Genomic DNA, 26,237 nt, shown 5'->3' on the forward strand with positions numbered 1-26,237 from the left:
ACTCGTAGAGCGCATTAGAATATCAACATAACTAAGAGCCTTTTTTCCAAATGAGACAAAAAATAACCCACAGAAGAAAAAAGCTCTGTTATACATCTCCATACAAACGTGTCCTACTATATACAACAAATGCACAAGGACTAAGAGGACATGCATTTCCATACAAGAACATGACGCAAAAAAAGTTTCGGAACTTGGTATAGATATAAAGTTGTTTCTTCCATCAGAGCAAAGGAAGAAATGGAATGTCTTATGGACAACATCACCGCGCCGCGCCGCGCCGTAGTCATTCTTTTTTGCAAGTCTTACTTTTATAGTTTAAGCGTCCTTTGCATGGCAATATAGTTCGAGTCGAGTCGAGTACTAATTTGGACTGTAGACGTTCGTTGGTGATGCTATTTTTTCTCGTTTGCATTGGCCACGGCAACGAGGATTGGAGATTTTTGGCGCCATTAAGCTATTTTGTTAATTTAGGGCATTTATCAATGTTAAATTAGTTTTATTGTAAGGAAGTGTTTTTCATTCGTTTTTTGTTTTTGTCTTCTTTTTTCGTTTGCTTTAGTTTTATTTTAAATCCATTTTCTATCTGCATACCTAAAAAAGATATGCTGTAGCTGTAAGGGAGATAAAAGGTAGAGGGACACAATTTACAAAAAAGAAACCAATTTGGATAACAGGCCAAGTTTTAATTTGAAGTATTAAATTATGCATCGGGCAAGTGGATGAAAATTGCATTTTAGTGAATTAAGTGGGTAAAGATATGGCTACAAAGGTTGTTTTTAATAGCCATGTATTGTACATAATAAAGCTACATAACCTTTGTCTATGTATTTAAGTGCTTAGTTTTGGGTATCGAAAAATAAACAAACTTTGCCTTTAGGTTCGGGTTCTTACGACACTATTTCGTTCTAAAACAGAAAAATTTGAAGCTTCTTTCGGGTAGTAACATAAAATTAAATGAGATGATCACATACAAAAAATTTAATGTAAACATACTGGATACAAAAACATATGTATCGGGCTTTCCAATAAGAACTTGCGTGCCCTCGGCACTACTGAACCATTGTTTTTTGTGGACGATAACGATCGTCACGTAACTGCTAATAAACAGCGTTATCGCGCTGGAAGATAGGATCGTGCTATAACAAACACACCACACCTTACAATCGATTTGTTATTCATGCCCAGCTTACACTGTAAGATAGAATATCTTATTAATAGAGTGAAGCTTTTATATTGTACATTAACTATCTACGTTATTTGAAATTTAACACATTTAGTTTAAAAAAATAATAATAACAAATTGTTGAAATATACAAACAGAACAAGAATAATCATATTATTTATACATTACTAAAATGAAGTTTGAGTTGTTTTTTTTTATAAAGGATGTACGATTAAGTCCTCTTATTTGGCGACGCACGCGTACAGAGTTCACAAAGCTCTATCGTTCAGGTGTTAGATACTTGAAACTTTTGGTTAATGGTTTAGAAATATATTCAAAAGTGAAGATAAAGTTCGTTAACAGAGAAGACTTTCCAAAGACATATCTAAGAGGTTTTTTGATAGCTTTTATATACGTTTAAAACGCCGAAACCCAGAGACATATCGAACAGCACTATAAACTGCGACATTTCGTTTCCTTTTACTTTCGTAGTGAGAATTGACACAAATTTTACACCCATAAGTAGCCAAAGATATTAAAGGGTAATTTTTTTAAAAGATATAGAAAAGGTTTTCAAAAAAAAATCAGATACAATTCAGAAAAAATCTTTATTTGAATCGATAGTTTTAATTTAATGCTTGAAGATTACTCCATGCAAATGTTGACTTTCACTGCGCCTCAAATGGTCCATCCGCTTAGTCCAATTTTGACATACTCTTTCCAACATTTCGGCTTCTGTTGGCTGTTGTCTTTTAATTCGTGAATTGAAGAGGGCTTGTCTGTATAGACATGAACTTTAACATAGCCGCACAATAGTCTTAAGGCGTTAAATAGCACGATCTAGGCGCCAGGCGGCTTCTATCAGATATTGGTTCCAAAATCGACAATTCTGATCACTTGCGTAGCTTCGTTGTTGAACACAATTTTTCGGTAAAAAAGTGGATCTTCGGCCAACTTTCCAAGAGTCCATTCACCAAAAATGGAACGTTGCAGTAGGTCGTTCGACTTCAATTCTTGCACCAGATATATTTTGAAAGGCATCACACCTAAATCCTTCAACAAAATTTTCCACGTTGTTGAGTAACAGAGGACCGATTGCTGCGAACGTGACGAATCGATAATTGATGGTCATTATTAACACTGACCGATACAAATATTTTCTTCATTTCGCACTCTATACGTTATCGTGTTGGTAGTTTAATGTTTAACAACACAATAGTCACAATAGCCTAAATAGCCGCTTCACTGAGTCATCTAAACTGACCATTAAACGGATGAAGCGCGCGATGAACTTTCTTAACAGAGCACGCATTTTGATAATAAAATTCAATTATTTGCAAGCGTTGTTCGTTTGTAAGACGATTCATGGTTAAATTATAGACGAAACTGAAGAAGAAACAGTGAAACAAAACACGAATAGTGCTTCAACTGTTTTAACCAGTGTTGCCAAAAAGATATTAGCTAAAAAATCAACCTTTATAAGTGTTTTTACGAGTAATGAACTTATTATTACGAGTGTATACTACTGTTTATAGCGTGTAACAAGTAAATGTTTGGTTGAAAACTACACCTAAGTTCTTTGAGGTATAAAAGGTCTAGCTCATTCCTAGAAATAACAACAGCTTTTGATTCATTTGGGCTAAGCACTAAACCATGACTGTCCGACCAGCGCTTTATTACTTAAAGATCAACATTCAAAGAAACTGAAGTATATTGGATGAGTCCCAACATACAACATATGTATAACTGAGCTTCTCAGCTTAAAAACAAATTGCGCAGTGTTTAAAATTAGAAGGAAGTTCATGGAAATACATTGAAAATAGTAGGGGACCGAAAATAGATTCCTGTTGTACTACACTACTATTTATTAAAAACTTAATAGAGCTTTATTGAGTTCGATAACTTTAATCTATTTATTATGTAGAAAAATTAAGTTACGAAATCTAAGTATTTAAGCTTCTATGTTTTTTTAAAACATTTTGAGGGAAAAGGTATGAAGGATATATCTATGAAGTCTGGTCAAAACGGCATAAGTCCATTTTTGTCAAATTTGAGTTAAGTATACAGAACTGTACTACTTTCTACTTTCATTTGGTCTTAACAGTGTAAGTCCATCTAAACCGATTGAAAAAATATTCGATGGTCCTAATCGGACATTTCATTTCTTATTTAAAATTGTGTTTGGTTAAAACAGCATAACTTCACTTACGAGTATATTGTTTTAACTAAACAAAAATGTTCTATTTTCTAAATAACAATGTGAACTCCAATTAAATCTTCTTCGCTTTTTTGTCGGTACATAAAATACTCGCGGTTCTGTAACACACGGACAAGCGATAATCTTATTTTACCAGCAAATTTTTATCTGCAAAAATGTTCGCCTTGTATAAAGACACATAACAAGAAAAGTATGTTGCAAGGACAATTTAATTTATTTTTTTACTAATTAGAAACTCACATTTCGAAATAATTGAATTATACACATAAGTTATGTACGGTAGAAGCACTGGTTATAAAAGTTTAAGTTACAAGGGATGCATTTGATCAAAACCAACTGCGATTGATTAATAAAGAGTGCGGGCCTCAAGGAATAGGCTAGTCGATTGGCCGTTAAGGCACTTGTTTATGCCAACAAACTGAGTCATCGAAAATTGAGGCTTCTTTTATTAAAGGCAAATATATTTGATAAAAGTAATTATTTTAAAAATTAACATGTCAGCAATGACCGGGTTGTAAAATTAGATAAGATTTAATTTATTGATTATTATTTATATACAAACAAATTCCCTTTTACATTTTTACATTAAATTTTACATGATAGCATGAAAATTAAATTTAAGTAAAAAGCTTCTTTTGGATTTGGATAGGTATACGTAAACTAGCAGACCCGGCCACAAATTGGTGTGACTGAGCAATTATGAATGATTTAAAAGACAAAATTTAACACAAATTGAAGTTGTTTCAAGGGACTTAAACAAATATTGAATTGTACTTTATTTCGAATTGAAGACAACACAATTCGGTTTTCGATAAAAGAGAGATTGTCGAATCATTTAAGATAACGAAGATATCGCTCTTGTACTCTTTGGTCACTATTATTTACTTCTTTGCTTTCAAAATATTCTTCAAAATTTGTTTTAAGACTATCACTTTTTATAATAATCCAAAACATTTACTATTACACAAAGAGATACGTTAAGGACTAGGCATTTGTTTGACCTAAATGCCCAGTTTTACAGTCTAAAAAAAAATAAAACTAAAACAGAATGATAACCACAAAATAATCCACTTAAACTACATTTTTTAAAGAACTTGTAATTATCATTAAATTAAAACCATCAACGGGTCTGAACTGCATGCGTTAGTCCTTTCAATTCCTTCTTAAATCAGACGGATCTCCACTTCACTTCTCAAATGATGATTTTCTCCTTCTTTCATCTTTTATTCATTTAAAATGTTTTCGCTCTTTTTATATAAGGTCCTTTTCTTGGAGGTATTATTTTTGTTTAACGATTCCTGCTTGCAAGTACTTATCCAGTTACGAACAAATTTATGTCTATATGTATATGTATAAATTACCCTGAAAAGAAAGCATAAGGAACAAATAAAAAGGATGCTCATGCTACTCTACGAAAACTGGCTTCCATAAAGTACTTTATGGAAAAATCACTGTTAAAAAATGAGAAGTAAGGGAGAATATTGTGTAAGAATGAACTCTTAATAATGTTCACAACGTGGTTGTATGCACTTGTTGCTTTGGGTTGTTTTGTGATAATAATACTCTATAATACAAATTTGTACAAACAGAATCACACATCTCCTCTCCCCCTAAGAACATCATGCTTCGAAGTTATGTCCTTATGAAATGTAATTTTTTTAGGTTAATATTTTTATACAAACAATAAAATATGTTAGTTTGTTTTCTTTTTAGAATACCCTTACTTATCCATAACTATGAGGACCAGTAAATTGCAATTACACACAAAATATCCTTAAATCGTAAATCGTGACCGAGAAGTTAAGAGAGATTTTCAGATTTTTGTTTTAATCTCATGGATAATAAAATTAAATTAATGAAGGACTTTACTTTTGAAATTACGAGTCTTTTGCTCTAAAAATTGCTTCTCACTTTTGAAAAGAAGAGTTACTATTTTTTCTGTTTTACTTGGAGACATTTTTGTAAGAACTTGTATGTACCATATTTTAGTATTTCTTATCAAACATTTAAATGAAAATAAAAAGTCATTGAGCTTGAGAAGCCATATTGTAAAAAGTGATTTAATTGAAATTTTAGTGGGTCAATTGAATGTCTCTCAGATGAATGACATACTATATTGTTTGACAAAGACAGGAGGTTAGGTAAAGTAATTTTATATAGGGTAATGAACCTTTGAAGTTCGAGAAAACATCTCACTTAGATTCATTGCTGCTCCCCAGAAATGGAAAAGGATTTGGTAGGGTATGGGAAGGTTGTTGGAAATTAAGGTCGATGGCGCCTCCGTAAAACATCCTTATTTCTGGTAAGTCTTTTGGCAAGGCATACTTTAGATGCCATTTCAAAACCGTCAATGTCACAGTGGGTAACCGTGCTGGTTTCGTTGGGTAAACGAAGCTCGCTATGCCAGTTGTGGGGTAGTCCATAATTGGAATGTGAATAGAATCAGTTCTGTCTTAAGTCAGTTGACGTTACGTCCACACTGATTCGACGAATTACTGATCATATTAAGATCAAATTTAAGAAGTTCACAAAGAGGAGGTATACATTTTTCTTAAGCCTTTAAAACAATGTCGTCTGCACTTGCAACGACCCATGAACTACTAACACTGAATTCAGAGCATGGAAATCCCAACTTTTAACTTGTTTTCACTCATCTCTGAGCTTACAATTCTTTTTCTTAGCATAGCATCAATCCAATCTGACAACATTTATTCTATGTTGACGAAGTAAAGGGCTTTTTGAATAGCAGTGCTAGTGAGCATTATCATTAAGATTTGTCAAATGTACGTTTCTACTAATCTTTGCAAAGTCCTTAGAAGATAATGAGAAAGGCTTATAGGCTTATTGTTGAGTGTGAAAGGTCTTAAAGGTTTAGAGAATATCGCATCATTGGAATAATTCCATAAGGCCCTGGAGACTTGTATGCTAAGAAGGAGTGAATCACCTAGACTTACTTACTTACTTAAGGTTGTGCTACAGTTCTGTGTAAACAAGGCACTCACCCAACAAACTTCTCCATCTAGCCCAGTCCCTATCTTGATATCTCCAGTTGCGCAATCCAAGTTGGGTGAAGTCACTTTCCACTTGTGCGCGCCACCCGATTCACGGTCTTCCTCTACTGCGCTGTCTTGTGGGTCTGGATTCGAAGACTTTCCGGGTCGGAGAATTGGTTTTCATGCGCCCTACGTGAACCAGCCATCGTAATCTTAGTCGTTAGACTTTTACCCTTCTGGCTAAGTCTACGTCGCTGGTACCGTAGATTACACGAGGAATTTTTTCTCGAAACAACCCAAGGTGCTTTCATCAGCTTTTGTCATAGTCCATGCCTCTGCACCGTATAGCAGGACGGGGATGATAAGGGTCTTATATAGCGACTCTTTGGTCCTTCTAGAGAGGACTTTTCCACTCAATTGCTTTCTTAGCCCAAGGAAACAGCGTAAAGCAAGAGTTATTCTTCGTTTGATCAGAGTGCTGGTGTTGTTTTCTGCCTTTACAGCGGAGGCTAGGTGGATGAAGTCCTTGACTACCCCAAAGTTACGTCTGTCGATGGTGACGTTTTGACCAAGACTTTGGTGTTATATGTAATAAAAAAAAACACGTTGGTTAATCTTCACAGACTTCTTTATTACAAGTAAGGTTAAGTATTCATTATGATAGATATAGGTATTTACATTTGGTATAGTACATAAGTTGGTATAAGTTGGTAATACTGACTGTAAGTCTTACATACATATTTGATACATAGATGGCAATAAATAAAATAGGGTATTGTGGGGTAATTTTGGTATAAAAATAACACCCCCACTATATCAAGATTACAATTCAATAATACCCAATTTTTCAATAAAATCATAATGTTTCTGAGTGCATAAACTTTTTGTTAATAAATCAGCAGGCATATCAGCTGTAGGCAAATAACTAATTTCAATTATTTTGTTTGCAACAGTTTCTCTTACAAAATAATGTCTTACATCTATATGTTTAGATCTATTATGAAAGATAGGATTCACCGCCAACTTCTGTGCACTCTGATTGTCATTATACAATTTTATAATACATGTTTTTTGTGTTATTTCAATAAGTAAATTTCTTAAATATATAGCTTCTTTAGAAGCTTCAGATATAGCCATATATTCGGCTTCAGTGCTCGATAAGGCAACTGTTTTTTGCTATTTTCCCACGAAATTGCAGAATTATTTAACTTAAAACAATAACCAGTATATGACTTCCTATCTACTGTGTTACTTGCCCAATCGGCATCTACAAATCCTTCCAAATCTGCATTTCCGTTTACATATTTTAATCCAAAATTTTTAGTTTTTTGTAAATATCTTAATATTCTTTTAGCATAATTCCAATGTATTTCTGTAAAACAATTATTAAATTGACTTAAATAACTTACTGAAAAAGCAATTTTTGGCCTGGTCAAAACAGATAAATACATTAGGCTGCCAATAAGTTATTGGTATGGAAATTTAGATTCACATTTATCTCCTTTAGATATATCTAATTTTGCCTCCATTGGAGTTAAAGCAATCTTGGAATCAGACATATTAAATCTATTCAACAACTCATGCACATACTGTTCCTGATCTAATGTTATAACACCTTGTTTTTTATCAATAATAACTCTCATTCCTAGACATTGTTTCACTTGACCTAAGTCTTTTATATTAAATTTAGTATTCAAAACATTTTTCAAATTATTTGTTTCACTTGAATTATTTGAGAAAATAAAAAAATCATCAACATATAATGCCACAATAGTTTTAGAATCTTTTTCAATTTTTGTAAATAAACATGGTTCTAATTTAGACTTTTTATAACCTAATGCTTCAAGATTCTCGTCTACCTTCTTATACCACGCTCTTGAGGACTTTTTAAGGCCATATATGGCTTTTTTTAATTTTAAAACCTTTTTGGAACTTGAAACTTCAAAACCTTCCGGCTTATACATATATACATCTTCCTCAAGAACACCATTTAGGAAGGCAGTTTTTACATCTAAATGTCTTATGTCAAAATCTAGTTTAGTTGATAAAGCAAATAATAATCTTAAAGTTGAATGCCGAACTACTGGCGAAAACGTCTCATCAAAATCAATACCTGGTTTTTGGGTATACCCCTTCGCCACCAATCGTGCTCTAAAGCGAATCTCGTTCTGACAGTCTTCTTTCTTTTTGAAGACCCATTTACACTGCACAATTGTAGCATCTGTAGGTGCATCCACCAGCTCCCAAGCATCGTTTTCGTCGAAAGACATCAACTCATCTTTCATCGCTCGCATCCAATTTTCCTTATCTGGTTCATTCATAGCTTCACTCAACGTTATGCAGCCACCTGTGCCTGGAGAATTTGCAACACACATATTTGTATAACCAAAACGTTCAGGTTCACGCCTCGTTCTAGTTGGTCGCGTTTCATCTGTAATAGTTGCAGGTTCCGGGATCTCAGAGGAATCTTCTGAATCGCTTGCGTCATTTGGTGAATGCTGTGGCGTATTGAAATTATAAGCATCTTCTTCCTCCTGCTCTTCGTGTTGGAGTGATACATCGTCTTCAAGCTTGACATCAGATTTGTTGTTTTTTGGTTCTAAGTCCCCCACTGAAACTGAATTTTCTTCGTTCGGGATTTGTTTTTCGTCAATGTATACGTTTGCAGTTTCTTCAACAGCAGCTTCCATTATGATAACATCTCTGCTTGTAGTAACTTTGTTGTTTTAAGGATTGTATACTCTGTATCCTTTAACACTTTCTGAGTATCCAACAAGGATGTGCTTTTTGGATTTCTTGTCCCATTTAAGTCTCGTTTCTTTTGGAACGTGCACCATCACACAGCTACCAAAAATCCTCAGATTACTCACATCTGGTTTACAGCCAGTCCAAAGCTCAAACGGGGCTTTCCTCAAGTACACTGACGTGTTGACGGCCTCCGCCCAAAATCTCTTCTCAAGCTTGGCATCAAAGAGCAAACATCTTGCCTTCTCTACGACGGTACGGTTTAGCCTTTCACAAAGCCCATTTTGTTCTGGAGTATACGGGTTGGTTTTCTGATGAATAATCCCTGTGCTCCTCAAGAAAGCATCGAATTCCTTGCCACAGAATTCACCACCATTATCCGTTCTAAGCACCTTAATCCGTCTACTCTTCTGGTTTTCAACCATTACCTTGAATTCTTTGAAACAATTGAATACTTCGCTTTTCGATTTTAAAAAGTAAACAAATGCCATGCGACTATAATCATCTACAAGGAGAAGAAAATAGATCGATCCACTGATGGACTTTGTCTCCATTGGACCGCATACATCTCCATGTATTACATCTAGTACGTTAGTACTCCTAGTACCAACATAGGAAAATGGCAAAGTTGACTGTTTTCCCTCACAGCACACCGCGCATGTCATCTTACTTATGCAGGCCTTGCTCGAGTATGACATACCTTCAACAGCCCCGCTGCCGCTCTTCATCTTATTCATATATACTGTGTTTATATGTCCTAATCGTCTATGCCAGGTCTCGGCAGTAGCCACAGTCGAAGTTAGTAAGCAATTATAATAGCTGATATTTAGTTTGTACACACCATTTGATAAATTAGCTGAAGCAACAAGCTCATTTTGCTGGTTGTAAATATAACAAGCATCACATCTAAAACTAACTTTGTTTCCATTCTTTATCAGCTGACTAACTGATAACAGGTTGGTTGTAAGTGATGGAACACACAAAACGTCACGCACAGTGATATCGTAAGAGCATTCATTGCCTATAGTGGTCATTTTGACATCTCCAGCACACAACACTTGTACCTTTGATTCATTCGCAACAATTATCTCTCGCATGTGACTCTGATAAGAGGGATTCTCAATCCAGTCTTTATTTGCAGTCATGTGCGCGCTAGCACCGGAGTCGACGTACCAATCGTGCTTACTAAATCTTCCACTTAGAAACACAGCACTAAAAGCATTGGACTGTTTTCGTTTGCCGTCTGCGAACGAAGAATTTGGACATTGACTCTTGAAGTGCCCTGTTTGCTTGCACTTATAGCATTTTATTATTTTGGTGTTCGAATTGCTGAATGAGTCGTTCTTTCCAGTCTTCTTACCCCGCTGCTGCCAGCCTCTACTCGCAAAAGCACCACCCTTAGCCCCACCGCTTTCTGGTTCCATATCCAAGAGCTTTGTTTTTATGGAATCCGTGGTGTAAGTTGTTCCTGAGTGTTCTAGCGCCATTATTATTGGAGCAAATCGTTCTGGCAGGCCTGCTAACATCAATGCTGCTATCCACTCATCATTGATATCGAACCCAGTACCTCTTAGCTTCTGTCCAGTTTCGATGATTTGAGTGACGTAGCTGGTCATAGAATCAGAGTTCTCAAGTCGAATTGAAATGAGATTTCGCAATAAACTGATCCTTCGAGAAAAAACTTAGTCATCGAACATGGTTTTTAATTTTGTCCAGAGATCTATGGATTTATTAGCATCTTTAATGTGAACATATAATGAAGGATCAATTGTTAAAATTAATTTCGCCTTAGCTTTTGCATCATCGGCGACCCCAACAGCCTTCCCAACTGTGATGCAGTCTAGCATTCCTTCTAAGATAAGAAAATTCTCGGCAGCAAAAGCCCACTCATCGTAGTTCTCGCGTCCCTTTAGCTTAGGAACGTTTAATGCGTAATTAGTAGCCATTCTTGTGAAACTCAACTTTAATTATTTTATTTAATCAAAAAGAAATTGGGTCTGGGCCCATAACCTAATAAAAAAAAACACGTTGGTTAATCTTCACAGACTTCTTTATTACAAGTAAGGTTAAGTATTCATTATAATAGATATAGGTATTTACATTTGGTATAATACATGAGTTGGTATAAGTTGGTAATACTGACTGTAAGTCTTACATACATTTTTGATACATAGATGGCAATAAATAAAATAGGGTATTGTGAGGTAATTTTGATATAAAAATAATAATATGTCCTTTATTGACGACAGCATTTACTTTGTTTTGCCCTCATTAACCGTTAAACCCATTTTTGCCGCATCTGCCTCAATACTCACAAAAGGCCCATTGACATCACGCTCAGTTCTTCCGATTATGTCAATGCCTTCAGCATATGCTAGTAATTGGACAGACTTTTGAAAGATAGTGCCTCTACTGTTGACGTGTGAGCTCTGCACTATTCTTTCAATCACGATGTTAAGAAAATCGCATGACAGCGCATCACCTTATCTAAAACCTTTTTTGACATCGAAAGGTTCTGTTAAGTTGTTTCCAACCTTTATGGAGCAGCGTGAATTCTCCATGGTCATCCTGTTCAGAGGGTTTCCTTTTTTCACGATCGGGCAAAGAATATTGAGGTTCCATTCAAAGGGCATGCTTTATTCCGAATATATCTTACAGAAAAGTTAGTGCATGCTCCTAACCAACATATTTCCAGCTGCTTTAAAGAGCTCGCTATTCAAGCCATTTGCTCCAGTGGCTTTGTTAGACTTCAGCTTAGGTATGGCAATCTTTACTTCGTCTAAGTAAGGAGGACAGGATTGTCGGCTTTCGTCCTCTATGTTGAATGGATCATCCTGTCTGACAGCGGAATTCGGTTCGTCGTCGTCGCCGTTAAACATTTTGCCTACTTGAAAATTTCGTTTCACCTGTTTATAAAACTTTCGAATTTCATTCCTGCTTTTAAACCTTTCAACATTTTCGACCGCACGCTTCTCATGCTGTCTTTCTTTCCTTCTGAGAAGTCGGTGTTCCTATTGCCTCTTCTGCTCATAGAGCATGAGTAGCTCTCGTCCTTTTATGCAGCGCCGCTTTGCGTGACTGTTGTTTGGCTGCATTAGCTTGCCAACATATCAAACTAGGGGTTCCTTGTTGGTGGTCACTTAAAACCCAGCACATCAAAGGAGGCTTCTCTGATTGCATTATGGCAATGTTGCCATTGGTTCTCTATATATTGTGTTAGCGGCAGAGAACGTCGAGAGAGGTTACTTGCAACCCCCTCGGAGAAGGATTTGGTGATCTCATATGCGATTTCGCCGCTCGAGGCACGTTGTATCTTCTCCCAGCATCTCCCTCTTTTGTCTTGGGTCTGGAAACCCAAAGTGCTACCTTGGCTTCAACGAGGTAATGGTCCGAGTCGATGTTAGCTCCTCGGAAAGTTCGAACATCCGTGATGCTGAAAGCGTGTCTAGCGTCGATCGCAATATGGTCAATAAGGTTGACGGTAGATTGATCGGGAGAACTCCATGTTCATTTATATGTGTTGAGGTGTGGAAAACGCGTAATGGCATGACGTTTCGCCCCGCAGCAAAGTGGAGGACCATTAATTCGTTGTCGGAAGTATTTTGCAGGCTATTTTTCGCGATTATTCCACTAAAGATGTTCTCCCCTCCTACCTTGGCATTAACATCTCCCTGGACAATTTAAATATAGTAGCTGCTCATATATTTTGTTTAAGAGCTCGAGGAACATATCGTTGGTGTTGTCATCCTTCTCTTCTGGGAGCGTGTGCGTATATTAGAATTATGTTGCCGAATTAAGAATTGATGCGGATAATCATGAGGCGCTCGCTGATGCACTTATAGCTCAAGACTTGTTGCCTTAGTCTGGCTCCAATGACAAATCCGCATCCAAATAAGCGCTGTTGGTTTACTCGGTAGAATCGCCCATGACACTTATATATAATCTAATTTTGATTGCTTATGCTTAAGATTCCCCTAATGTTCTGGTCTTCAATCAGACATGCATTTATTAATCATTCCTGGGAAATAAGTAATTCCAGAGTTTCAGAACTAGAGCCAGTTCAGGTTTTGTTAATTTGTCACCTTCATCGATTTTTGACTTTTACACAATTTTTCTGAGCCTGGCAGCGTCGTTTGTTGACTCAATGTTCTGACAGAATATACGCCAGTGTGCTCTTTTTGCATAAATGGTTCTTTGTTTGTATCCATTTTTGCTAAATTCGAATTGGTTCCAATCAGCAGGTCCAGTATTGAATTTGGCCCTGTACAGCAGCATCCTTAAATTTTTCCTTAGAATACTTGGTTCATTTGACTGCTATACGGGGTTAAGCTTTTTTTCCTGACAGAAGTTAATTTATCAACTTCCGATTCAGTTTCTACACATGTTGACTTAAAGAAATGGCCATTCTGCTTATGAAGGATTTCCAAGTTGTTTTTCTGGGGTTTCTATTGGGTTTCGCGCTTTCAATTTCTTACTTTATTTCAAATGTTATCATTCTATGGTCTGAGAATGTAACATTGCTTGACAATTTCCAATTTTTAACCCCAATGGAATAAGGAAGTATCCCATCAAGAACATCTGTAAGTAAAAATATTTAATACAAAAGACTTGGTTTTGTTAACTAATCGAATAACTATAAAAATAGTGAATTTGACGAACAAAAAATGTGTCCACTAGTTTCAATCCATTTTTAAAAGTATATTTGAGTTTTACTTTTGAATATAGGTCTCTCATTTTATAAAGTAGATCGTATAGCATGTGATCTTTATTTTCATGCTTAGAATTTGCGTGGAAGACTTATATTTCATACATAATAGAGTGACTTTTAGACAGAGACTTTTCAAACTTTAAAGTGCGTTTATTTCCATTCCCAACAAAACATATCACTGTGACAACTAAAAGTAAATTTATTATAAAACTTAATTTGAAACTTTTCAAAACATCAACTAAATGTGTCCAAAACTGTAACGTAAAGGTTCTTCATGTTTGTTTGCCATGAGTTATACGTATGCGTAGTAACTTATGCATTCAAAGAACCTCCTTCTCTCCTTGCATTTCTCATCATAAAACTAACATTATCTTTGAGAAGCGAGTGCTTGAAAAATAGTGGGTAATTACTACACAGAGGTAACTAGTGACCGTAACAGACGTTTGTTACTAAGAGATATGTTACCCATTTTGACAATATACATGTGTGATGTCTAAAAATTGTCCTGTCGTGTACAATTTACTCCAATGGGAAAATATTTGCTAATTGTTCTTGTACCTACACTACCATCTCTTTTTAAACTGCATTCATATATAATATCTGAAATGAACTACTCTCATTTCCATTCTATAGATTTAAGTTCTGCCTTATAAATATAAAAGACAAGGTACTCCCTAAGGTGTGACTATGAAAATACCGAAAAACCTAACAATTTACACACGATATTCAAGTAAAACGGGTATTGGCCAAAAGGGGTTACTCGCTTGTGTCGGTTATTATTGTCAGATGTGTGTGGCAGAAAAGGCATTATTTGAAAACATTAAAACAATCCTTATATATGATTTGAAGAAGATTCTTTCTGTGTTTCTCCGAAAGCTATTTTAAATAATGAAATTGTGTGGTTTGAATGGTTTCAAAGGATGGATAAGGTATACCTCTAGGTTTCTAGGGGTGATTATAATAATTACTTTCTGCTGGCCTTTGAATGATAGCAAACCAACTTATAGTTTAAGCTCTCGAGTGCCGTTTGTGCTACAACCTACATCAGAGAACTTTCAAGTTATATTTTCGTGTAAGGTATTTAAGTGTAGGTATGGTGTCAATAAAATGTGTACACTTAAGGAAATAGCTTCATATAAATGTTATATTTTTGTTTTTCTTCACGCTTAAAAATTTCAATAATCATTCTGAAAATCCTGTTTTATTTTTAGAATAAATATATCCTGAATGCTTTTGATTTTAGTTGTTAGATTTGTGGGTAACCATTTATCGTGTATTCTTGTATATCTCGAAGATTCAGTTTAAATACCAAATAGAATAGTCTATAAAGAAGCCACAAAATGTGTAGTTTGTGAATACTTGCATACAAGTAATCCCCAACCGAAACGTCCTCTCTTAAACCTTAAACATACGATTAACTAAAAGGTTGTTAAGTCCTTTTTTCGAAAGAAAAAGAAAGGATTGTTTTACTTTTAGTAAATGTTCCTGTAATAAAAGAACCCTTAAATCTTCAAAGAAAAAATAATTTAGAAAAGAAAGGAATCGTAAAAAAGCTACGTATATGACCATAAATAACAGATGATTGAATGCATTCAAACGACTTTGAAAATAAAATCTTCGTTTTTTATGATTTATGTACTTTATCGAATCCCTTTTAACACAGATTTTTAGGCAATTATTTAAAGGAAATATTCCATTTTTTGATTTTGCGTCGTGCTTCACCGGTCGGTCTTTGAAGGATATTTACAAAAAATTCTAGCAGTGTATTTTATTATTATCATTTAAAGACCAGATAATAATAAAACTTTTTTTTCCTGGCGCATAATAACAAACCATAGAGAATGTTTTATGTATTTTGGTGTTTGTCCGGTCCCTTACCTCGTATTGTGCTTTAAGCAAATGTCTGTAAAATAGGCCTTTCTGGGAAGATTTCAAAATAGGAATGAAGCTGAATTATGTATGATGATATTGTGTGGTCTAGATCATATCCATTACAGTTTTTCTTCAACGACACCCTTTACATTGGTAAAATCCTACATGATACGTTTGATACGTTTACCTGGAGACTTGATTTGTGAATTCTGGGTCCTTAGTTTTGTTTTAATTGCTAAAAGTCCTTTTCTTCTTTAAAAAAAACATAATTTCTGTGTGTTCAAGAGAGCATTGAGAAAATCCAAAAGGATGCGCTTGAATTAGTTCACACACAGAGCCTTTTAAATAAGTCGTCCATATATTACGTTTGTGTCTTCACAGTCAGGCCCCCCACAACTTTCACAATTTACATACATACATATATAATTATAAAGTCCTTAATTAAAGCGTTTTCTGTAGTGTGGAATGATTTGCATAGATATAGAAAGCAATTCTGCTTTTAAAACCACTCTTTTAGGTGTATAAGATTATATAACTATCTTCACTTGAATATCCACACTTAATCTTGCTGTGGTACAATATCAGGTGTATGACTTTAATCCTTCGGACGGTGGAGCAATTCTAAGAGATTAATCCGGATTTTCATTTGGATAAGTGTCAAAAAATATTTTGGTCTATCTACATGTGTATATAGATTTACAAAATTTTATTTCATCTGATTTTGAAAAATTTTGCAAAAACCAAATTAAAATTAAATCTTTGACATATCTGCGCGCACCTAGAATTAAAATTTTAACGCCAGATGAAAAACATTTTCTGATATGAAAGAAGGCACAGCTTTATAAAGAACAAGTAGAATTCTTTCTTTAGTATTTTCTTTTTTTTTCAAATTTGGTCCGATTTCTCGAAAACAAAAATTTTACATTTCTTAATTTTTCAAAGTAGAAACTAAATCCAATGCCAAGGGGGATCCAGAGTTTTCATCACGGGGGGGGGGATGCATTACACACTTAGATGAGTTTTTACTCTCCGCTTAAAATTTTTCTTTAATGTTTTGTAAATGAGGCTAACAAAATTTTATAACATTTTTATAACATAATGTGTACGAGTATATTAACATAACCTATACACATTTTAATTGCTAAAATGATAACATAAGTAATCAAATTATTTTAGAGCACTGTTGTCCAGCAAAGTATGGTCTAACTATTCAATGTGTATGACTCCCTATATATGAAAGCATTCCCAGTTTCCAAAAGTTTTCTAAATATACCATATTTAATACCTAAAACACAATAGTTTACACGTTTTTGCTGCATTTCACGCAGAAATGTAAGAAATTGTTTTGAAGCGTAGCTTTTTTCTAAAAATTAAATATGCCTACGTTTCTTGTACCCATTTCTATTTATGCTAAGAACTAAGAACGCTAAAAAAATAAAAAATCCAGAAAGTGAGAGAGGATCTGATATGAAGAAATGTCGGGCTTTTTTAACGATTTTTTTTAAACTCTATTTTCGGGAGTCTATTATTACTATCGCTATCAGTCTGCTTACTCGTATTTTGATCTTAAAGGAGTCAGCAAAACTTAAAAATTATAGAGAGAAAAATGTTTGGTTCTTGAATTTAAGGGGGTATTCTGGTCTAGAGACATGAATTTTATGTAATTTTTGAAGTGCTGTAGAAAAAAGCAAGTTACAATTTTACCATCAATTTTTTTATACATTATTTATTCACATTAGAAGCATACAAAAAAAAATAAAAAAGTAAAAAAAAATAAAAATTCCGTTAGTTATCAGCTGATAGAGTAGTGCGTCTCAAAAATTTGGTGCGTGACCATACCCACGATTTTAACTCTCCTAGAAATCTGAAATCAAAAACTAAAAAAGATTATTAATCTACAATAATGTCGCAATGTCTGGAACTACGGAAAAGTTACAAACATTTTTTTTTACAAAATGGCGGCTGTCTAAAGAAAAATACAAAAAATTTACCATTTTTTTGAACATTCTTCGATTTGTTAAAAATAGTAAAAATAAAAATTTGGGGATGGCCGTAGTTCCGGACGTAGACAAGTCCCTAAAGAAGACTTTCTTAAAATTTCAAGTAAATCGGTTCGGCAGAACCTGAGAAATCGTGGGTATCAGATTCAAAAAGACAGTTCTGAGAAAAACGCGTTTAAAGTACCCCATTATGTCTTTTGTTCTATTAGTTGCAGCGCAACCGATTTGGATGGCTGCTCAGCAAAATACTTATTTCTCCGAAAATAATTTGAATTTGGGAAAATCCTCTAGTAGACATATTCTTAAATAGTTAAACTATGAAAATATGAAAAGAAAAAAAAATCGATTTTTTTTAATTTCTAGACCAGAATACCCCCTTAAGTAAATGGTGATTTTGAGTACCTACATAATTTCTTTAAAAAATTAAATTAAGATAAATAAACAAATAAGTTGTCAAACGTTTTGTATAGCACTCACAAATTACACCTTTCAGAATCTCTTTTCACTTCATATCTCAAGATATTCAGAGCTTCTATATCAATAGATATGACTCATTATTCATATTTTTCCAATTAGGCATTAGTTTAACAAAAGTTTCACTTTTGCTCTTTTTGGAACATTTATATTATTGAAATTCGTATTTAAATATTAGTTTTATAGCATCCAAAGCAAATTAACTTCAAAAGTAGATTTATTTAATTTTTTAAAATCTTTTAAGATCTTTTGTATTCAACAAAAAAACAATTTTTAAATAAATAAAATGCACGACTGAGTCGCTAGAACTTGCTAATTTTAAGTTTTTCTCAAAAATTTAAATTCCATTTTATTTTTCAAAAACCTTATAAATACAACAAAATTAATATTTTTTTAAAATAAAAAAAATACATTTTGGATCTTAAAAAATCATCATCAATTTAATAATTTGATTATCAAAAAGAGCTTGCACAGAAAGAGAAGATTATTAAAATCGGTCCATTAGTTCTTGAGAAAATTTAAAAACAAAATTAAGATTTTTAGGGGTACCCTTCTGGAGTAATACCAAACTATGTTTTTCTTGTAGAAAGAAGTCAAATTAAGAACACAAAATTTAGAGAAAGTTTTACAAAAATCACATGTTTTAACCAAACAAATTTCTTGGGGACTGCTGTTATTTTTTGTATTAATAAAATGGAAAAAAAACGCTTTACGCTAATCGGCTGAAAACCTTAATTTCAATCAACACAATTGTTTGGACTGTAGGAGCCAGGAAAGACCCCATTTTTACCATACCAGGTTCCCATTTTTTTCGACTTCTCTACCGGCCTAATGTCATATTTGAGTACAAGCTCTAGTTCGAAATTGGTTACTAATGCAGAACATACCATATAGTTCCTATATGTCGCAAGTAAAAATCACTTAAATGTTCACTATTCACTATATGTGTGTCAAAAAAATGTAATAATAAAATTGAAGGCTAGTTTAAGGAATTTAAAGGCAACTTAATATAAAATTCATGATCTCTTATTCAAGGTTTCAACTTAAGAACCTGAATATTTGCTCTTTTTCTTAGAAACAATTTTCATAAAAATAATTTAAAGCATTACTAAAATTTTTCAAATTCTAAATTGAGTGAAAACAAAAATTTTAGGTGTTTTTGACAGCAAACCACTTTTTGCTGAATGTCGTTAAATTACTAATAAATCTATAGATGAAATCTTTACTTATACAACTTAACTGTATAAGCTCTATGGCTCATATGACCCCCCTGGATCGTCAGTTGGTCAAAAGTTAATGAATTTGTGGTGCGTTTTTATAAAAGTTTGAATTTCCGATTCATGTTATGTTCTTGGTCCAGTCCTCAGTTTAAAATAGTACTTTTAGTAACAAAGTTTAAGGAAGTGGAATACAAAAAAATAAATAATTTATAATATAATGGGGGTCATATCCATCAATGCAATACGATTAGTTTTGAATTGAATTGAATTCCTAGGAAAGAGCAACAAACTATCTTCCAGGGGGGGTCATGACCCCTACGACCCCCTGGATCCGCCATTGTCCAAGGCTCTAAAAGAGATGTCCTTCGATGCGTTGATAACACCTTTTTTCCTCGCCTTTATCTCAAGAACCATTAGAGATATTCACTTTAAAATAAAGCATTCAAAGACTCATTTGTGTTATTGTGTTTATATGATGAATTTAATGATGAACATTTTTTTTTTTTAATAAAACATACATAAATAAATGTTTAAATGTATTTATTTATAAATGAAGTTCACAACTATTGATGTAGAAAAAGTTACATGAGAGTGTATGGCCTTGTCTAAAACTTTTTTTGACATTAAAAGTATCGATGAGATCTTATCCGACCTTGATAGAGTAGCGTGTATTCTCCATTGTCATTCTACACAAAAAGGATCAAGTTTAGCCGGGATGCCAAAACTAGACATTTTTCTATAAATGTCTTCCCTGCTATCACAAGCGGCCTTGAAATCGATACAAAATTGTGGGTATTAACGTATTTCTGCAAAATATATATAATTTAACTACGTTCATCTCATTTAATTCAGTCAGAACTTCTTCTTCTGATGAAAGATAACTTCCAAGGATGATTCTTTTGAATTCTCTTAGAGTGGGACATTTCCTTACGAAATGAAAAATGTCTAAATTTTCCCTTAAGTTGCAGTTCAACAACAACAAATGTTGTCAATGTTTAAAGTAACAATGGGATTACTACTTTTCGCTAGACGTGACCAATCTCTCTGTAAAAAATTTTACAATCTTGAATTGCTTTAAGAACCAACTTATTAAGCCAACGGGACTCAGGCATCTTGATGGCGGTCAGAAGATAGTCTCCTTGCAGTTTCAAAATTACGAGAAATGAATGGCAGTTTCTGTTGTTTGCAGTTTTTTGCAAATTGTTTTCCCATGCTCAAATTTCTTGAAAATATAACGCCAAGGTATTTGTATTCGCTGACACAGTCTCGCCGTTATACGTTCATTTTTAATTCGAAGCATTTAGACCCCCAACTTTTTTAAAAAACCATCACTTTAGACTTTTGGGTATTAACAAATAATTTAAATAAACTGAAGTAGTGATATTATCTGTTAACCATGAGTTCCAAAGTTCCGGGGAATAAGCAAAATAAAAACTATTTCATCCGCAAATAACAAAGCTTTGATATTTACTTCTACGAAATCTACACAACCAGGAAGATAATCAATAAAGTCATTGATGAAAAGCGAAAACAGTCAGAAAATTCGGCACCATTCCACACTGCAGATTGAGTTCATTTGTACAACTCTTCGAGCACACGACCTAATTTGAGTGATACTTTCAAACCATACAACTTAAAAAATAAAGCTTATCGAAAGCTGCTTTAAAGTCGACGAAAAATACATAAAGTTTTTATTTTGCTTGGTACAGCTCTCCGCTAAACTTCTAAGAATGAAAATATTATCAATGGGGAAGAATTCTGATACCGCCAGCTTAGAATTCTTTCCAAACTTCCCCTTTTTATATCCAGGTTGTGAGCCGCTTATGTAGCATTGACGTAAAAATCCGTTAAGAAAAGAAATTTCACGCTAGTCCAATGCTTCCTGAAATACCTTAATTTCTTGCAATTTGCCAGCCTATAGGGTTGACGTTCCTCATATTTGTTTTGTATTGCATAGTTCCTTAAACTTTTTTAATAAACCTTGAGAAGATCTTCAGAAGTTCCTCAACCATGCAACGAGATTATCCGAAACTTTGATTAGCATTAAATAGATCTTTGAATAATCTGCGCGTTCGTTGAAATATTTCTTATAATTAATTGCAAAACTTAATAAAAATGTACTTTATATTCTGTAATTAATTTAACGGAAATGGACATAAGCTGTTATGTTTTTGTGTTATATTGCAATTGCAATACAAACCAATTTACTTCAGTTCTTTTTTTTATTCAGCTTTAATTTTCAAAATTAAAAATATGATACAAAAATAAAGGGTTTTTTAATTGACGCGAGTTGGCACTCCGTGGCGGCCATTTTAGTTTTGGTGACATCTGTTAAATATATTGTTTATTATTTAGTTGTTTATGCCAAATCATCATGGCAAGGTACATGATTGACAGCACGTTTAAGTGTTAAAACTTTATTATCAAAATAAGTGTTCGTTTACGCAAACTTTACGCGCATTGTGTCCATTTTACAGTAGACGTGGTGGCCCTTCACCGTCGACTGTTCAACGTTTGGTTGCCAATTTTGAAACAAACGGTTCAGTAAACAATCAGTCAACACCGGTACCCGGTACCTTCAAGGTACCCAAGATCGGCTGAGAACATCTCCGCTGTCCGTGAAAGCGTACACCAGAGTCAGAGATAGTCCACTCCTCGGCCTTTCACAGACTTCAAGTTGGCGAGTTTCGCGTCGGGACTTGGGCCTACACCCGTACAAGATTCAACTTAGCCAAAAGCTCATGACTATAGACAACGCCGTTTGTGCACTGACTGGGGTTAGAATCGTTTGGAAATTGGGGTCCTATGTTCGCCGAAAAATCATTTTTAGTGACAAGGCTCATTTTTGGATGAATGTGTGTGGTAAGAAATAAAATTGCCGTATATGAGACGACACCAACCCACGCGAGGTTCACCAGGTGATAATGTATCTCAAAAAGATACCGTTTGATATAAAAATGACGTTAGTAACGCGGTCACTAATAACGACGATAACTTATTTCTTATGGCCCAAATCGAATCAGGACAGCGCTACATGCCACACAGCAAACACCACGATTGACATTTTGCATAACCGATTTCTCGCATGGGTGATGTAAATTGGCCACCAAGGTCATGCGATTTGACATCGCTGGACTTTTTCCTGTGTGGTTTCTTGAAGTTGCAGGTCTATGCAAGTAAGCCACAATCGACCGATGCCCTTAAGGTGAACATAACACAAGCCATCGCTCAAATTCATTAACTTTTTGAAAAACAATTTAAAAAAAAAACATATATATGTGATTTTATCTTAACTTATCCTCCTTAAAACTGTCCATTTTTTAAGTTAAAATTAGTTGGTATGAATTTCGCTAAAGTTTATAAAGTTTTAAATGTTTCTGACAAATATACATATAGCTTTACTACGGATCACGTTTTTATCAATACCTAAACATATGATTTTTTTAGATTATGGTTGTTTTTCTAAGCTTAAATTAAGTTTGAACTAACAAAAATAGCTTTTTGTTCCTCGAATTTTTTTTCCTTCCTAAAAAGTGCATTTGTATAATAATTATTCTACATAGAATTGAAGTTATATTTCGTATTTCATTCAGTTTAAAAAAGCTTGAGGTTAAGAGTATTTTCGCAGGAGTGTGTCAAAATGATTTTAAAAGCTAAAATCCGTGAACGTTTAAAATTTGCCCGCATACCTCAAGTTCCATGCTCTTGTGAAAAACCATGGAGGTCCTGAATTTAAAGTAAATTGAAACCTTTTATCAGTTTTCAAAATGTTGTTTCATTCCTCTGCTATGTAAAACCCTGCTTGGCCACGATGATTAAAAAAAAACTACCTACGCACCGTAACTACATATACATACGAGTATGTATGTGTGGACATAAAATACTTGTACTCGAATGCCGTATGAAAACAGCCACAAAGTATGACATCAAATTATCAGAATTTCAAATGATAAAAATTCTCTCTGTCATTTTTCGAATAATCTTTTTTTTATGTCGCAAACATGTGTTTCTGCGATGCTTAAGGTTATGGTTATGTGGCAGTTTTATTGGGCTTTTTGTTATATGAGATATGACTGGGAGCATGTGTCAATCTTAGAGGGGACTTGTATTGTATTTTGTATATGTATAAATGGTGGCAAAGGACTTTAGCAAGGTGTCCTTTTTTTGTTTGAATTTCATGTATGGACTTTTATTCTGTATAGGTACTGATTTATGTGTGCGTATATATGAAGAAGGAAGAAGAAGAAAAACACACAAAACCAAACAGATGGGAAGGATATAAAAACAATAAAATTTAATAAAGCTGAATTGCGTTTAAGAATAATAATATATGTATACCTAGCTAAATACCGAGCATCCGTACTTAATGCCGTTAAGCTATGCAAAAATGTAACGGAAGTGGGCAAATAATAAATTACTGCATAATATGGCCGGGCCAGATATAAACATTCATAAGATTAAAAAAATGTTAAAGCTATATGAGAATCGTTTATAGAATTTTATAGTCAGGTTTGTTTTATTTTGGAGATTTCTTAATGCAAATACATAACTTAGACTTAGCATTGACGTTTCCTGAATATCAATCTCGTCTTCAAATTTTTCTATTACATCAGGTTTTAAAGATTTGACCAATTCAAAGTACTAAATACTACAAAAAAACGGAATTTTTAAGACTAAGTTGAAACACAACATTTTCCGAAGTTCAAATCTTAAACATTTTAGTATCTTAGTTTTCATAATTTATCATAACTTATTAGCTCATGGACTCTTATTTGACTTTATCTGAAAAGCCTTGAGTATAATTGCTTTTTATTATAAATTATTCCTTAAAGAGTTAATTTTTAGTGCTGACTACTACTCCAAACCTCAATTTTATGTATATCTGCTCAAACATAGAAATACATTATTTTAACAATTTTTTTTAACTCTTGTTTTACAATAATTAACAACTTCATTGCATTAAGTTTATTTCCAAAATGTTATTAACTTCAAATAGAAAGTTTTTTGTAATCGGTTCGATTTGTCGAATTGAAAAATTTGACATTTCTCGACTTGTTCATAGAATCTAAATAAAAGATTTTTAGAGGGATGTCTGTGTGTGTGCGTGCCTGTCTACGTTCGTACGTCCGTACGTTCGGGAAGCTTTTTTCGTCGTCCATATCTCAAGACCTAGTTTGACTTCAAATAAATGTTGTTAACATATATCAACACAAAGATGCAGAAAGGATTCTCAAACAAATTGAGTGGGTGGTAAAATTTTGGTTAAGACAAAATATCTCACGAACCAATAAAGTAAGTGCCTTGAATTAAATTGTCTTCTTTCTTCTTAAGGGGCAGTACAGTCCTGTGTGAACTAGTGCCACACTAAACACCATCTAGATCGGTCCCTAGCTAGATTGCTCCAGTTTCGCGCTCCAAGTTGGGTGAAGTCATTTTCCACTTGTTCGCGTCATTTGATTCCCGGTCTTCCTCTACTGCGCTGTCCTGACCCAACCATCTTAGTCGTTGGATTTTTACCCTTCTGGCTAAGTCTACGTCGCTGTACAGCTCGTACAGCTCGGCGTTCCATCTTCTCCTCCACTCCCCTTTGATGCATACGGGACCGTAATGGTGTTTTCATCCGCTTTTGTCATAGTCCATGCTTCTGCACCGTATATGAGGACGGGGATGATAAGGGTCATATATATAGCGACACTTCGGTAATTCGAGAGAGGACTTTTTTTTACACTCAATTGCTTTCTTAGCCTAAAGAAACAAGAGTTATTCTGCGTTTGATCTCAACGCTGGTGTTGTTTTCTGCGTTTACAGCGGAGTATAGGTAGACGAAGGTACCTCAAAGCTACGTCTGTAGATGGTGACGTTTTGAACAAGACACTGGTGTTGTTGGCCTTTTCTTGACGACAACATTTACTTTTTTTGCCCTCATTAACCGTTAAAACCATTTTTGCCGCCTCTGCCCCAATACTCAATAAAAGCCCCATGGACACGCTGAGTTCCTCCGATTATGTCGATGTCATCAGCATATGCTAGTAATTGGACAGACTTTTGAAAGATAGTGCCTCCAGTGTCGACGTGTGAGCACTGCACTGCACTATTCTTTCAAGTACGATGTTAAAAAAATCGCATGACAGCGCATCGCCTTGTCTAAAACTTTTTTTGACATCGAAAGGTTCTGATAAGTTGTTTCCAACCTTTATGGAGCAGCTTAAATTCTCCATGGTCATCCTGCACAAACGTGCGAGTTTGGTAGGGATGCCAAAACTGGACATGGATCTATACAGTCAATGTAGATGATGTCATATGCGGGATTGAAGTCGACGCAAAGGTGGTGGGTGTCGATTTGGTGTTCTTGGGTTTTTCCAAAATCTGCCGTTATGTGAATATTTGACTGTGGACTGTGGACTTTCCTCGTCTAAAACCACACTGAAGATTTTGTAAGCAATGTTTAGCAGACTGATTCATCTATAAAAAGTGCAGTGTAGAGGGTCTCCTTTTTTCAGAATCGAGCAAACAATACTGATAAGTTGGTGCAAGCTTCTAACCAACTAATCTCCAGCTGCTCTAAAGCGGTTGGCATTCAAGGCATCCGCTCCAGCGGCTTTATTAGACTACAACTTAGATATGGCAATCTTTACTTCGTCTAAGTCGGGAGGACGTGATTGTTGGCTTTCTTCCTCTATGTCGAATGGATCATCCTGCCTGACAGCGAAATTCGGTTCGTCGTCGCCGTTATACAGTCTGCTGCAAAAGTGGTCCATCCATACACTCAGCATTGACTGTTCCACTATGATTTTTCTACTTTGGTCTTTGCAGCCGTCGGCTCTAGGTTTATGCACACCTAC

The 26,237-nt window shown here is 34.5% G+C and overlaps 1 protein-coding gene across 1 annotated transcript in view; it reads left to right on the forward strand.

The window, feature by feature from the left end:
• Nucleotides 1-26,237, forward strand: part of LOC129939533 (uncharacterized) — a 236,560-nt gene that overhangs the window by 196,204 nt on the left and 14,119 nt on the right. The window lies entirely within an intron of this gene.

The sequence above is a fragment of the Eupeodes corollae genome, chromosome 1 (assembly GCF_945859685.1).
Source record: "Eupeodes corollae chromosome 1, idEupCoro1.1, whole genome shotgun sequence".
In the NCBI taxonomy this organism is placed as follows: domain Eukaryota; kingdom Metazoa; phylum Arthropoda; class Insecta; order Diptera; family Syrphidae; genus Eupeodes; species Eupeodes corollae.